The sequence below is a fragment of the Lycium barbarum genome, chromosome 7 (assembly GCF_019175385.1).
Source record: "Lycium barbarum isolate Lr01 chromosome 7, ASM1917538v2, whole genome shotgun sequence".
Taxonomy (NCBI): Eukaryota; Viridiplantae; Streptophyta; class Magnoliopsida; order Solanales; family Solanaceae; genus Lycium; species Lycium barbarum.
This window is the reverse complement of record NC_083343.1, coordinates 111,956,799-111,972,366: the sequence shown is the minus strand read 5'-3', so window position 1 is coordinate 111,972,366 and position 15,568 is coordinate 111,956,799. Positions and strand designations below refer to the sequence as shown.

The window sequence follows — 15,568 nt, the reverse complement described above, 5'->3', positions numbered from 1 at the left end:
TTAAATTTCTTAAAGACACACAGTAAATTTTGTGAGCTTTGATATTTTAATTAAAATTTTTGCTTTTCTTGATATTCTGATTTACTATTTTTATAATATTAAATTCAGATAAACAACCCGACTCCGCAACGTGCGTCCTCACACTTTTGAGGTGGATCGACAAGACAGCCATTTCTGTAGTAGGTACTTCTGCATTGCACACATCACAACACTTCCTTTTGTTGGGTCAATGAATGCATGATGACACTTACTGCGTATTTTTTTCTTTTCTTGTTAGCTTTGATTGTCAAGACGTTGGGACAGCAGAAGATGCACCACTGGTGGAAGGGGGGTAATATAGGAATTAATTGAACGTTTTCAAGTTCCGTAAGAACATAGTGAATGAAAGTATTTTCTAAAGTTCTTGTATTGAAAAACTACAGTAAGTGAAAATTCTTGATGTATTAATGACATTGTTTTTAAAGATATTTAGTAAAGCTCATTCCCAAAAATCAACAGGATGAGAAATATAACAAAATAATGATACGGTAAAACCTAATTGAGACGAAGTGGAAGGAAAAGAGAATTTTTTTAGTATTTACAAAGGAACAAAAGTCTATACTAACACTAAATTTGTAACTACTATTTTGACTGTTTTGGAATAAAACGTGGTAATAATGGGTGTGTTCGGTACGGAGGAAAATGTTTTCCTGAAAAATGTGTTCTTGGAAAATAAGTGAATTTCTACTTATTTTCTCATGTTCGTTTGGTAGCAGAAACAAGTAAATAAGAACTTATTTTCTTATATTTGTTTGGTTAGTATAAAACATTTTTAGAAAAATACCCACTCAAGCCCCACAACTGCACCCCAACCTCACCACCCCATACCACACCAACCCCCCCCCCCACCCCCATCCCCACCCCAACACACACACACATTTTTTTCTTTTGAAGTTTTAAATTTTCTTTGATTGGTTTTCTACACCACCACAACCCCCCCCCCCCCCCGCCCCACCCACAAAACCCCCCACGATTTTTTTTTAAGTTACTTTTTTCAGATTTTCACACCACTCACCCCCTTCAATAACCACGCAAACTTTCAAATTTTATAATTTTTTAATAAAGGTAAAATTAAATAGGAAATAGAAAATTCGGAAAGGGGTAGGAGTGTAGAGAATCAAAAAAGAAAACTTTTCAAAACTTTAAAAGAAAATTAATTTTTTTGGAGGGGGTGGTGGGGTGTCAGGAGGGGGGTGGTCATAGAGGTGGGTGGGGTAAAAAAATTAAAAAAAAAACTTCTAAAACTTTTTTTAAGAAAAAAAATTAGGGATTGGGGGGGGGGGGGGGAGAGGGTACGGGTTAGGGGGTGGGTTGAGTGGGGGTGGGGGGGATGGATGTGGTGGTGTAGAAACCAAAAAGAAAAATTAAAAAAAACATTAGGGGGTAGGGTGGGGCGGTGGGGGGTGGGGGTGGGGTGTGGGGTGAGGCTAGGGGTAGGGGTAATGTGCGGTGTGGAGGGAGTAGTGCATGTGTTACAGGAGTGGTTGGGGGGTGGGGTGGTACATGGTTGCAGAAGTGGTTGGGGTTTGATAGTTGGGAGTGGGCGTGGGGTGTGGGTGGTGGAAAAAATAAAAAAAAATCAGAACTTTTTTTTTTTAAAACAAAATTAATTTTGGGGGTGGGGTGAGGGGTGGGGTGGGGTAGTGGGAGTGGTTGGAGGTGGGTTGAGTGGTTGGTGGAATGAACTTGTGGACTTGTTCTCTCTATTTTTATTAGAAAAGTCATTTTCTCAATTTTTGAAGAACTTATTTTCCTAAAGAAAATGTTTTTCAAAATTTTTAATCGAACGAACATGAGAAAATTGAAAAACATTTTCCTACATACCGAACACACCAAATATCTCTTTGGCCATTATTCCCGTTAATGGCAGCAGCCCTCTGATGATGTTATTAAACTTAATGTACATGATGCGTACGATAATATAATTGGAAGAGGAGGAATATGAGGTGTTTTTAGAAATCATACAGACAGTTGGATACTTGATTTATCCAAACACCTTACCTCTACATCTATTATCCAAATTCCAAACATACTTGCTTGCCTTATTATATAGTAGATTGCTCTTGGCCTAGAAAGTGAACATTATACTTTTGCAGATTGAATTAATCTAACTCCCAAGCAGTGTGCTCTATGCTTAATGGATTAAATGATAAATACTTGCATATCCTTGCTAAATGCAGATCTTTGCTTAATGATCTTAGAGGACCACATATGCAACACATTCTCAGAGAAGCCAACATTATGGCCGATATATATTTTGTCTAGATATGGTTTTAATAGCATGGATACTAATACTACGTTTTATTTTGCTGCCTTCATTTGTATATAATTATTATGTTAATGATCCTTCAAATTAGGTACTAAGGAGAAGGTAATAGCTAGTTAATATATAAAATATGTCTTCTGAAGCTAAAAAACAAATTGGCCACAGGCAAGGATGAAAGTTTCTTTCACCTAAGTGATACTATATAAGCTTGATTATTTAAACATGAACTTATTAATGTAAATCTTCTAGGAAGAATGACTTGTGTAACACCAATAAAGTGGTAGCATATGCATTATCAATATAGACATACTTAAAATTATAGTGTGTATAGTTAAAGGTGGCAACCGGTTCGGGCTAACCGGTTTTAACCGGTAACCGGACCGGTTAAACTGGAACCGGAACCGGTAGAACCGGTTAACCGGTTCCGGTTAATCGTGTAATTGTTTATCGGTCCGGTTCCAATATTTTGGAAACTGAAACCGGTTAAACCAGTTTAACCGGTGAAAATTAAAAAAAAAAAAAAAAAAAAAAAAAAAAGGAAAGAGCCGTTGGGCCTTAATGGACCGTTGGCAACGGTCCATTTGCAAAAATGGTCGTTGCCAAACGGTCAGTTTTTTTATTTTTGGCCCCCAATTTTTTTTTTTTTAACACTTTAACCCATCTCCACCCCTATATAAACCCTTCTTCATTTTCATTTTAATTCACATCAATTCACTCTTCTTCATCTTTCTCTCAAATATCAATCTCTCAATTATAGTTTCTTTGCAATAATTAGCCACAAAGTCTTATTATAGTTTCAACTTTCAATTATTAATTTTGCAATTATAATATTGTTGGTGGAGTTGGTGATTTTGCAACAATCCGAAGTAGCTTTGGTGGATTTGCAATTCTAGCCGCCTTCACTTTGTTGGAAATTAATCCGGCAATTTGGTACCTTCGTTCAAACTCTATCTTTATTTTTCGCAATTTAATTCTAGCAATTTAATTTACGCAATTTAATTCTAGCAATTTAATTTGTTGTAATTTATTTTCTTGTAATTTATTTGATTGTGATTTAAATTAATTCTATTTAATAATGTCAAAGAGATTAAGACGTGGTGCCGGTAGTAGTAGTCGTACTGTTAGGGGTGCGCTTAATGAGGAAACATTTATGGAAGAAACACCTAATTTAGGTATTGATGTTGGTGGATATAATCCACTTTTAGGTCATGAGGCAATGCAACAACATTTTACTGACACTTTTAATGAAGACTTAGATGATGATGATGAAACACAACCCCCCGAAAATCCCATAGGAGATACATGTCCGGCACAATCACATACACAAGACAAACCGCCTAGAACTCGTAAGCCAACAGCTAAAGTTTGGAAATTTATGACTAAGAATAGGGAAAACCAAACAGCTACGTGTACCCTATGTGGACAAGTATTTAGTTTTAAGCAAGGAACTGGTAAGGATGGTGGAACGGGTACACTAAATGGTCATATGAGAACCAAACATATGGATATTTGGGGAGAACAAACGGGTTCAAATGTGGGGGGGATTCAAATGACGATAGACCCACGAACCGGTAGAAATTTTAAGTATGACAAGAAAAAAGAACGCGTAGAAATAGCTAAAATGGTAGCTTATGATTGTTTACCATTTTCCTTTCCCTCGGGTTTGGGGTTTGTTACTTACATTCAACGTTGTTATAACCCGTTATTTGAGGGTATTCCTAGAAGTACTTGTAGAGCCGATGTTATAGATTTGTTTAAAAAATATAGATTTTATTTGCGCCATGTATTTAATTCTTTAAATTGTAATGTTTGTCTTACCGCTGATTTGGGTCTTAGTATTAACCATTTAGATTTTTTTGCTATTACATGTCATTGGGTTGATGACAACTGAGTTATGCAAAAAAGAATTATAGCTTTTTTATATGACGAAGGAAAAGGTCGTCACGATGGAAAATTTTTAGCCGATTCAATGTCTACAATAATGAGATTTTTTAACATTTATAGAAAAACACTTTGTATTGCTTTAGATAATGCTTCTAATAATACAAAGACAATTGGTCTTTTAAAAAGAAAAATAAACCCTCCTCTAAGAAATTTTTTTCATGTAAGATGTAGTTGTCACATTTTAAATTTAATTGTTAAAGATGGTCTTGTGCATTTTGATGATTCTGTTCAAAAAGTTAGAAATGCTGTTGCGTTTCTTTTTTGTAATGCTAATAGGGGAAGAATTAGAGATTTTAAGAATGCTTGTGTGGAAAATAACCTTAGACCTAGGAAAATTCAAGTAGAAATTGAGACTAGGTGGAACTACACTTACATTATGCTACAACAAGCATATGAGTATAGGATTCTCATACAACAAGTTCACAACAAATATAATACTGATAGTGAGGATTGGTTAACCTTTAGGCATTGGGAAGATGTTAAAGAATGTATTGAACTCTTAGAAATTTTTTATAATGCAACTCTTGTTTTTTCTAGACAATTCTATCCCACGGTAACCGGAATTTTAGCCTACTTAACGGAAATAGCTAGAGTATTACAAGAGTATAAATATAAACCCGATTATCAAGTGGCTATTTTTGAAATGATAATCAAATTTAAGAAGTATTTTTTTTCCATCCCAACTTTATTTATATTGGGTTCCCTTTTAAATCCTTGTTTAAAAGTGTCTTATACTAAAAATTTGGTTAGTCAAATTTATACATTTTTAGAAATTGAAGAGGGAGTTCAACCATCTTTAGCTAAAGCCGATCTCGCTATTGATGATGAGTTTAGAAGAGTTTTTACTCATTATTCTAGTTTGGAAAAACGTGCTACACCCGTTGCTCCACGCCCTACTACTTCTCAGAGTAGCAAAAAGGGCTTGTCGGGTTTAAAAGTTTTACATTCACAGTCAACTTCTTCTTCTACTGCAAACTTTGATGAATATAACTTTTATTTGATGCAGCCAAATGTGGATATCAGCCAACTGGATGAGGTGGACGTCTTAGCATGGTGGAAGAAGTACAAGGCAAGCTATCCGGTACTTTCAAGAATGACTCGAGATATCCTTATGGTTCAAGTATCAACCGTGGCTTCGGAGAGCGCATTTAGCCAAGGAAGACAGCAAATTGGAGACCATAGACATTCATTATCCGGCTTTAGCTTGCAAGTACTAGTGTGCATTCGTGATTGGATTAGATCGGAGCGACGCAACCAAAACTCAGAAGCGGAGGAAGGCGAAGAGGAAGAAATTGAAGATTTGATAGCTAGTGGACCGGACCAAATGGAAGACTTTGAAGATATTTCCATGACCGAATATGATGTGGGGGAAATTAACGAAATGGTTCAAAATTGGTGATTTTATTATTCTACTATTTTTGTACAACTCATGTATTATTTGCAAGTTAAAAAAAAAATACAACTTGCAAATAAATGTTATCCAAGAATGAATAAAATATATGGCTCATTGAGCTTTCTTCTATTTACTTGTGTTCATATTTTTACTTTTATTAAGTTAAGAATATACCTAAAATATACTAAGAATATACTTATAAGTATATTAAGTTATATAGTATACTTAAACATATATAAGTATATATAGTACATATAGAAAAAATAGTATATATAGTATATATAGTATATAAGTAAGTATATATAGTATATATATTAAGTTATACACATATATAAGTATATATAGTATATATTATATATAAATATATTTAGTATATATATTAAGTATATATAGTATATATAGTATATATGTATATATAGTATATATATTAAGTTATACCTATATATAAGTATATATAGAATATAGTACATATATATATATAAGTATATATAGCATATAAGTATATATAGTATATATATTAAGTTATACATATGTATAAGTATATGTAAGTTATACATATATATGTATACGAAAAGCACTATTCTGTATTGCTGACTTGCTGTTAGGCTGTTAGTCAGTAAATATTTAAACTTTAATTATAAAGTTGTATAACATATGTAAATATACCTACAATATACAAATAAATACTATAATATATATATATATATATATATAATACAAAAAATAAAAAACAAAAAAGAAGATTTTAAGCACTCCAAATCGGACCGGTTCCGGTTTGGAGTTTAAAATCGGTAAACCGGAACCGGTTAAGCGGTTCCGATTTTTTAACCGAAACCGGCCGATTAGCTAACCGGTTACCGGTCCGGTTTCGATTGGAACCGGTTAACACCTTTATGTATAGTACACGTACGTAGTTTGTTTATGCTTCCACAATCTATGCAATTTTTAAACATTTTATATCTTGCAAAAGTAAAGCATATGCAAAGAAAGTGATGGACATTTCCAGAATACAATAACATTGGAAGGAGTGTGAAAAAAGAAGCATATGACTATATAACTTTCTTCCAAATAGCAGTGGATTGCAATATTTAAACCATAGTGCTGTCTAATCACATTCCCTTTCTCTTAGCTTATATAAAGCCATTCTTCTACTCATAATCATAATAAAAACCCGTGAGCTCCTCCTCTTAGGCACAAAATACTAAACAAACAAGTATTCAAACTCCATCACTTCATCTCCCCTAATTTTCCTCTCTATTTCCACCTTGTGGAATCTGTTTGTCCAAAATATTCTTAAAATTTTTTCTTATGTGGGGTTCCTTAATTTTTTTTTGCATAATATATATGTAGAGAGCTTTCTTCAGTCCACATAAAGGGGGTAATATGGTTCAATTAGCTGCTGACTCATTCACACAAATGCTAAGGGGTTTGGGTTGAAGAATGCCTTAGTAGCTGAGTGAATGAAGTGGGAGACTTGTTGAATCTTAAGCTTCCTCTACTTGGACTGAAGGGAGCTCCCTCTTCAATTACTTGCTTTCATTTACACTCCTCTCTCTTCTTGAAAATCTTATCTAATTTCTAAGCTACTTTATAGCTAGATTTGGACATAGATTTGGCTGAAACTTAGAAAAAAATTGAAGTTGTTGAAAAATAGTTTTTGGAAGTTGAAATTGTGTTTGGACATGCATTTTAATTACTTGAAAAAGGTTAAAAGTTTTGTGAATGGAAGAAAAAAATTCACCCAAAAATTGGCCCAAACCAGTTTGATGAAATTCCATGAACATGTTTTCAATTTCTTTTTGAAAAAAATGTAAAAAATATCTGTATCCAACGGGAGCTTAGTTCTAGTTTCCTTACTAACATGGATTGCTATCCATGTACTTTAAGGGTTATTTAAGTTCTATAGAGTGATAATCTACTCAATTTTCTACAGTATCACTTATAGTTTAACCTATGATATTAGTTTGTTACCATATATGTCCAATCACTAATTAGTAATGTTTATCATCGACATCCCGTTGTTATCTTGTATTTAAGTCACTTAATTTATTGAGTGAATATATATTTTTTACTCCGTCAGTTCATAAGATTTAAACTCATCTCTAGGGTTATTGTCAATGCATAAGACTCAATATATATATATTTTTTTAGGGTTTGCACTTGTGGCTTTTGTCTTTTGTGTTTAAGATTTATATATCATAGGTTCTTTGGTTGATCTAATTAGTGTAAGAATTCTTTACCCTAACTGTGTGTAAAACTTAAGCTCCCGTGCTTTATATATCTGCAGGTTAAAAAATCTAGTTAGATGATTATATTTGTTTTCGGTTGCCTAACTAACGTAAGATTGTGTAAATTTGGATTACTTTTTTTAGTTTCAGATTAATTGAAGATCCAAAATTGAACTTTACTTCTTATACTGAGACAAATGAGATAAGAGGAGGCTCTATGACAACTATGATATTTATTTATGTTCTTGCCCTCCTTGTAATAAGTAAATATCCTTCAACTGTTTATTGAATTAATCTATCCGCTAGCCTTTTGGAGTATTTTATTTGCATACTGATATAATCTTTGTCTTTTCATTCCCTTTTTCTTGTAATTTTGTGTTTTTTTGTTGTCGATATTTTCCTAAAAATTCGCCTCTTCGAGCTGTAAATGTGATGTTTCTTGACATTTTGCCCTATTCATCTCTTGGAGCTGTAATCATCACTTTTTCATTACAACAATTCAATGTATGAAGACATCGCAATTTTTCTGCTTGCTATTTTGTTTATTGTAAGTGGAGCCATTTTCGCGTTTTCTCTGTTTGGAAAGCCAATAGGATCAATATTATCTGCTTCTTGTGTGTATCAGACTTTATTCACATCCGCTAATTAAAGCCACAACTTAGGGTGTTTTAGGTGCGTAATTTAAAGCTATCAATTCACATTAAAAAAAGTTGTGTTTTCCTGAAAATGTTTTTTTTCATGTTTGATTGCTCAAAATGTTTTGAAAATATTTTCCCCACCATCACTAACTAGGCTTGCAAGAAGACAATGTCATCCATATAAAACGGTTTGATGGTTCAATTACAAGTTCTTCACACACACACACACACACAGAGGCATGATTCATTGTTCTCATCATATTAGTTGGGCAGATTAGCTTAAGTCCATTTAAAAACAAAATGGGTAAACACAAAACTGCAGAACAATATATTTAGCCTTTAGGGAACCAAAAATAGTGTTGTATAAGTCTCCTTTCTTTCCACCCCTCACCCCCCCCCCCCCCCCCCCTGAGTGTGGGAATACTAAGGATCAATGACGCATGTTCATTTTTAGCTAATATACCACCAGGCTGTGATCCTCATTAACAATAACAACCTACCCAATGTAATCTCACAAGTGGCCCCTACCTTGGGAGGTAGAGAGGAACATATAAAGCAGGACAACAAGTATAGAATTTTTGATATCATAGGTATGAAGAAACATTATAGAGAGAAAGGGTGGATAGAGAGCTTATACCCATAGGAAAGGTTAATGTAAATGTAGATAGGGTGGTCGAGAGTACTGCTGAGTTATTTTTGAGTTGCTATAGGAAGTACTTGGAGTCTGTATGCATGGTTTTTTCGAAAATAATTAAAGTTTGTTTGTTCGACCAAAAAATGAGGTTGTTTCCGATGGACCTTGGCTCAGAATAAAGCAATAACAAAGCAGGTCAAATAGGAGAAAGGAACAGGAACTACACCGAAACAGTATGCTAAGTGAAAAATCAGAGATAGTAAATAATAATAGAAATCAAAGGACAAGAAACTACAAGAGAAATATTATGATTACTAGTAATACGGAAGGATAAGGGCGACAATGGTCTTTTGCCTACTAATCTTCTACCTAATTCGCGTCCTTCAAAACCTCCTATCTAAGATTATGCCCTCGGTAAGCTGTAACTGCGTCATATCCTACCTAATCACTTCTCCTCTATACTTCTTCCCTTTATCTCTTCTGAAGCCATCCATAGCTCACCTCTCACACTTTCACATTGGGACATCCGCACATCTCCTCTTCACATAGCCGAATCATCTCAGCTTTGCTTCCCACTATTGCGCGCCTTAGTTGCTTATTTTATTAATAATGATTTAAAAAAAACTCAAAGAGGATTGTAAGTGAGTCCAAACCATGCCTTACTAATTCTAATGAAGGACTTGTGTTATAGTTTGAACTTTGAACAAGTTTTAAAATGGGCAAACTCAAGGATATGTCTAGTTGTCTACTCCATTATTCTCTCTTTAATTCCCTGTTAGAGTTCCGTGGTCTGAGTATATTATGCTAGTGCTTCCATTTCATTCATAGAAGCTTATTAGGTATCCGTTGCTATAAGCTTTTGAGAGTCAGCAAACCTATGTGCCATAGTTTTTCACATATGGTATTGATATATTGATTCAATCCGAGCTCTCTTATTGAGAATGCTCATTATATGATGCGTTGAAGAGGACTTGAACCTTCACACTCTCTAGCTAGAGATTTTGAGTCTCGCGTATTTACCATTTCACCACTAAGGCATCTTGAAAGCGAATTGTATTCCATGAATATCATATCAGACGATGTTATTATAAATGTGGTTCTTCAGAAACAACAAGCGTTTGTAGTCCAACGGTTAGGATTATTGCCTTCCAAGCAATAGACCCGGGTTCGACTCCGGGATACGCACATATTTTGAAGTATAGTTTGCCTGGTTTTTTCTTCTTAGGATATACAAGATTTTTCAAGGACACGGCAAGGAAACAAAGTATCTGGAAGTTTGTTTGCCTTTTCGCAATGCTCATTGATCATTGGTCATTTATGTTTTCCATAAGCAAAGAGTTAAATCTACATGATGGATACATTTACACGCGTCAGGAATGGTCGGAATGCCATAGTTTAAAGAGAGAACTTTTCTACTATCAATGATGTACACTAAGGCAATGCCAAAAGAGATAGGCTGTACAAATCCTACCATATTTAGGGCCATCAGACATGGTTGACTGAAAGACGAAGCTTTTTCGATGGAAGAATACCATCAGCAATTTCAACCAGACAATTTGATTCCACAACTGGTTTTGGTGCTATGAATTGATTTTCAGATTTCTCAGTCAATTTACACGCTTTTATGTCCTTCTGAGAAGGTTTCTTCAGCAATTGGTTGTTACTTCAGTCTTTTGCTTCAGCGACTATGTAGCTGTTACATCCCGTACTTTTGTACGCTAAGCATCTTTGTGAGTTGGTGATTATAGATTTGGAGAGCGGAGTTATCTTTGAGGTTTTATAAGATTAGATGTGTTCATCTTGAGTATACGAAGGTTTAAGTTCATGTTGGCATGTGAACGAATATAGAAGAGAAATACGGATCATATAATATGGACCGTACCTTGAAATAAGGTCCTTACTTCTCTTGGCAGAGAGGGCCTGAAATTTCATTGGGAAATACGGTCCATATATATGAACAGTATATATATATATACGACCAGTATTCTGGACTGTATATATACATATGGCCAATATTTCTGGCCGTATTTCTATGTCGGTTTCAGCTCTTTTTTTTTTTTTTTGAAATAATTCGTATACCCCTCATTTTATCTCATTTCCTTCATCTCGCTTAACCTCTAACCTTCTAGAAAACTCTCTCCAACATACCTAATCAACCCCTAAGTAAAATCAAGGATCAAAAGAGAAGATTAAGTGCTAAAGGTTTCCAAAGTATTTGTCACGACCCAACCCCGTAGGCCGTGACTGGCGCCCTAGTTGGGCACCCTGACGTACTTATTCAATCGAATCACACACACAAATAGCATATACGGCCATAAATACTATATGCCGTCTAAAACCATATCAAACTGTTCAAACACATCTCAACGCAACCGTATGCGGATATATATATATATATGTCAAAAAGCCGGCAAGGCTATCAAATGTATCAAAAGCCGACAAGGCTAACAGATGTATCAAAAGCCGACAAGGCTAACGGATGGCGCAACGGCCCAAAACATATACAAAGTGCACGCCGACAAGGCTGCCATAACGAATAGGGTCATACAAACACATCTGTACAGAAGTAGGCACACACACCCACAAATACGTCTACAGACCTCTAAACAGACCAACAGAAACATATGGCGGGACAGGGCCCCGCCGTACCCCTGAACGAATATATGCATACATAGCGAACAAAATATATATACCAAAAGTGTATGCTCCGAAATGAGAAGAGCACTCCAAACGGCAGAAGAGGGTGTCCTAGACTGGTGGATCACCAAACTGTGCGTCTGTACCTGCGGACATGAAACGCAGCCCCCGAAGAAAGGGGGTCAGTACGAAATATGCACTGAGTATACAAAGCAGAATATACAGAAGCAAACCTGAGACATAAACGAAATAGTAGTACAGAGAATATATACAAATCCAACGTATCAAAATGTTTACTTTAAAAATATGTAAGTCATGCAGAAGGTACAGAAGAATATGGTCCCTCGCCCGTCGATGGCGCCATAACACAGCATAACACCAAAAAGGTTTCTAACCTCCGAACCCCCGTCACATATCATAACACAGCATAACGCCATACACACCATAATATCATATATAAGTGGAACCCGACCCTCTTTGGCGAGTAGCTCGGTGAACCATAAGCACAGTATAACTCCGGAGTATATCAAAGTGCGCACGACAACAGAACTGGCCCGGGACTCGGCGAAGGGAAATATCAGAATGCACGAGTAGAGTCGTGAGTAGTCATATGCATAAAATCATTATCATAACCTCAAACATAAGTAAAATGATCATACTTGCAAATCGAAGTAATAGTTATATCAAATTCTTTCAAAAGTTCTCCGAAGTACATAAAAGAACGTCGCGGGACCCACGGACGGGTATTTATCCGAGTCGGGCCCGCCTATGGAAATCATACTCATCATAGGCCATGCAAACTCATACGAAAATATCAAAACAATCCAAGCCTTTATGCGAAAGATATGGCATTCAAAAATTTCGAAATTCTTTAAAGTGAAACCTTTTTATACAAAGTTCGGAAGGCGATTATTTCAAAGACGTAATGGTTCATACTTTTATCAAATCATACATAAGAGTGCCAAGGAATATATATAGATCATATCGTGCTCGGATTTCGAATCATAGGATTTTCCTAAAGGTTCGTAATCTAGCCTATCCAAACTAAGGCATGCCAAAAGAAGGAAGGTTGGGGCTTTACATACCTCGAACGCCCTCCAAGCTAGCCGATCTAAAGTTAATCCCAATCTACGCCTCGGGCTCCCCAAGGTCTACAAATATGCCAACGAATATCCCATATTAACCATAGGCACTTAAGCACTTATTTATTCCAAACTAACTCTAAATTCTACAGAAAATTCGGCAGCATTTCCCCTGTAAATAGGCCAACCCGAGAATTTATCTCGCTCAAAATCAACCACAATAACCAACCTAGCAACATCGGTAATCAATTCGAAAGGCAAAATAACAATAGTAACTCTCTTTTACATCATTCAACAACTTTCCAAATATTCAATTTAACGGCTTACATTCAAGCCACAATATCGCTCACACATTCAATTATCAACCCGAATCCTTACCAACAATATTCAAGGACATCCCAAACAATTCACATAATTTTTCCAACAAGCCAATAATAATTTTTTTTTTCTATGTTGGCCGAAAACAGTCCCAACCGTGAGCAGCCCCTTTTTACCACATTCCTCATTTTCAAGTCATGGTTTGTATCACAATCCAAAATGTAACGATATCGTTCTCATAAAATATACCAATTACATCAACGCATAATAAGCCTCAAAACAGCCCACACAATCTCAACATTAATCTTAAGTCATTAAATGTTCATTTCAAAACTAGAATTCATAACGACGACAATTAAAACGCTAAGCGATATTAACTCATTCTTTGCTACAAATTGGAGGCTATATACACGGCTACATACCCACCTATATACATACATCGCTAGTTCTCATTCATTTGGTCACCCTACAACAATCAACATACTAAATAGAGTTAATTCATCACTTAGTCACAACACCCATTTACACAACTTCACACACCATACACGACCCAACTTCCAACATACTACATTTCATAATTTTCATCCATTTTAACATACTACAACATGAATTAAACGTTCACAACACATAAACAAGAGTAAAACTTACCTTTCTTCTCCAATTCTACACTTTGGTTAGGGTTTGCAATTGACCCCACGAATGGTTGGATGACCCAAACAACTCTTCCACGGTACTTAGGGACCTCAAAATAGTGGGTTTGAACCAAAGAAATAATTTTTGGAAGGCTTGAAATGATCTTGGCTTTTCTTCCCTCTTGGCCGTGAGCTTCTTGGTGAAGCTCTTCAATTTGGGGCTTTATTTTGCTATGAATAATGAAGAAAGATGACTTGAAGTCATCTTTTAAGTTCCACTTAATATCTCTCTTTGTTTGTGGCCCACACATGTGTTGGACCAATTAAAATTGGCCACACAATGTGTGGGACCATCTCAATATACATGGCCACAAGGCCTTATTGGTGCAAGATTTTTAAATTCCAATTTTTTTTGAATTGTGGTCCAAATTTTTCCTAAGTGTTCAATGCCAACAATTTCATATATAATTTATGTCTCAAAATAAAATCAAAGGTCAAAAGTCCCGACTTCAAATTCCGGAATAGTCTTGGCCTTAAATTATCATAGTTAATCCAGGTTGTCCCAAGTATAAAAATACGGGACGTAACAGTATTGATTGAAGCTTGTTTCTCCTTCTTGTAGAAACTCTGGAGGATACTCCAAGGTGCAGTAATCTTGGAATTGAAGTATTCTTGAGCTCTTAAGGTAAGATTTCATCTTATTTCCATGTTTATGAGTTTATATGATAGTTATGCTAGGTTTGAAGGGAAAGAAGTTGGAGGGAAGGTTCAAATATGAACTTGAGATTATGTTGAGATGTAATCTAACTTGAGTCATGTTGTTGATGTGTTTTTGAACTAGAATCTTGTTTTAAGGATAGTAGTTAGTGTTGAGATTGTATTGAGGAGGTTATACTTGGTATAATTAGAAGAAGAAAGGGTATAAGTGTCATATATAAGCATATATTGGGCTGTTTTGATGAGAATCGTGGGTTGAGTAGTGATGTGAAATTAAAGAGACTTATATGAGGTTGTTGTTGTGTTGTTGCCTGTTAGGTGTGCTATAGTGACTAAGGAGATTGGAGTACTGGTCCGACAGATTCGTTGTGGATTTGTGTTGACCACTTGAGGTATGTTAAGGCTAACTTTCTTTTTTTTGGCATGATCCTCATGAACGAAACGTAAACGTAACGCTACCCATAATGATTCCTGTTGACACCTAATTTTTGACCTCCCGTAATTTATTTCAATCACTCAGAATCCCGGGATAATAAATAAATGAGCTGAACATTTTTAAAAGCCTTTAGTGATTATCATAAATTGTCCGGATTAATATTTCTTTCCCTTAAATTAACAAAAAAGGATTTTCAAGCATCATAAATTTTATTTAGAGATTAATGAGCATTTTCATGATATTTTGTTAAATTTAATTTAAAAAGGAAAAGGAGAGATAGAGGAAGGGTACTTATTTAATTATTTAAAATTATTTTGCAAATACTCCTTTCCTTTTTATTTTATCTTTGAAAATCTGAATAATTTAAGTAATTAACTATTTAACCTTTTTAACTTTTGATTTTTATAAAATAGACATAACTGCCCTTAAATGTTTTAATTACGCTAATTAATTAATTAAGTGATTGCAAAATTGAGCCTTTTATATAGATATATTTATTTTCTTTGTTTTTGCCTTGGCCATAATTAATTAAGTCAGTCCATGATTTAAAGAAATTAGAGTCGTTTTTGCAAAATCAGCCAGTTAACATGTGATAATGGGTTTA

At 35.0% G+C, this 15,568-nt stretch overlaps 1 long non-coding RNA gene across 1 annotated transcript; it reads right to left on the bottom strand.

Annotated features, from left to right (window-relative positions):
* Positions 1-11,505: 11,505 nt before the first annotated feature.
* Positions 11,506-14,034, bottom strand: LOC132602432 (uncharacterized). The gene is made up of 2 exons (XR_009567778.1): positions 12,865-14,034; positions 11,506-11,925 (listed from the first exon to the last, which is right to left on the bottom strand). It is a non-coding gene; the product is annotated as an uncharacterized LOC132602432 (long non-coding RNA).
* Positions 14,035-15,568: the final 1,534 nt, after the last annotated feature.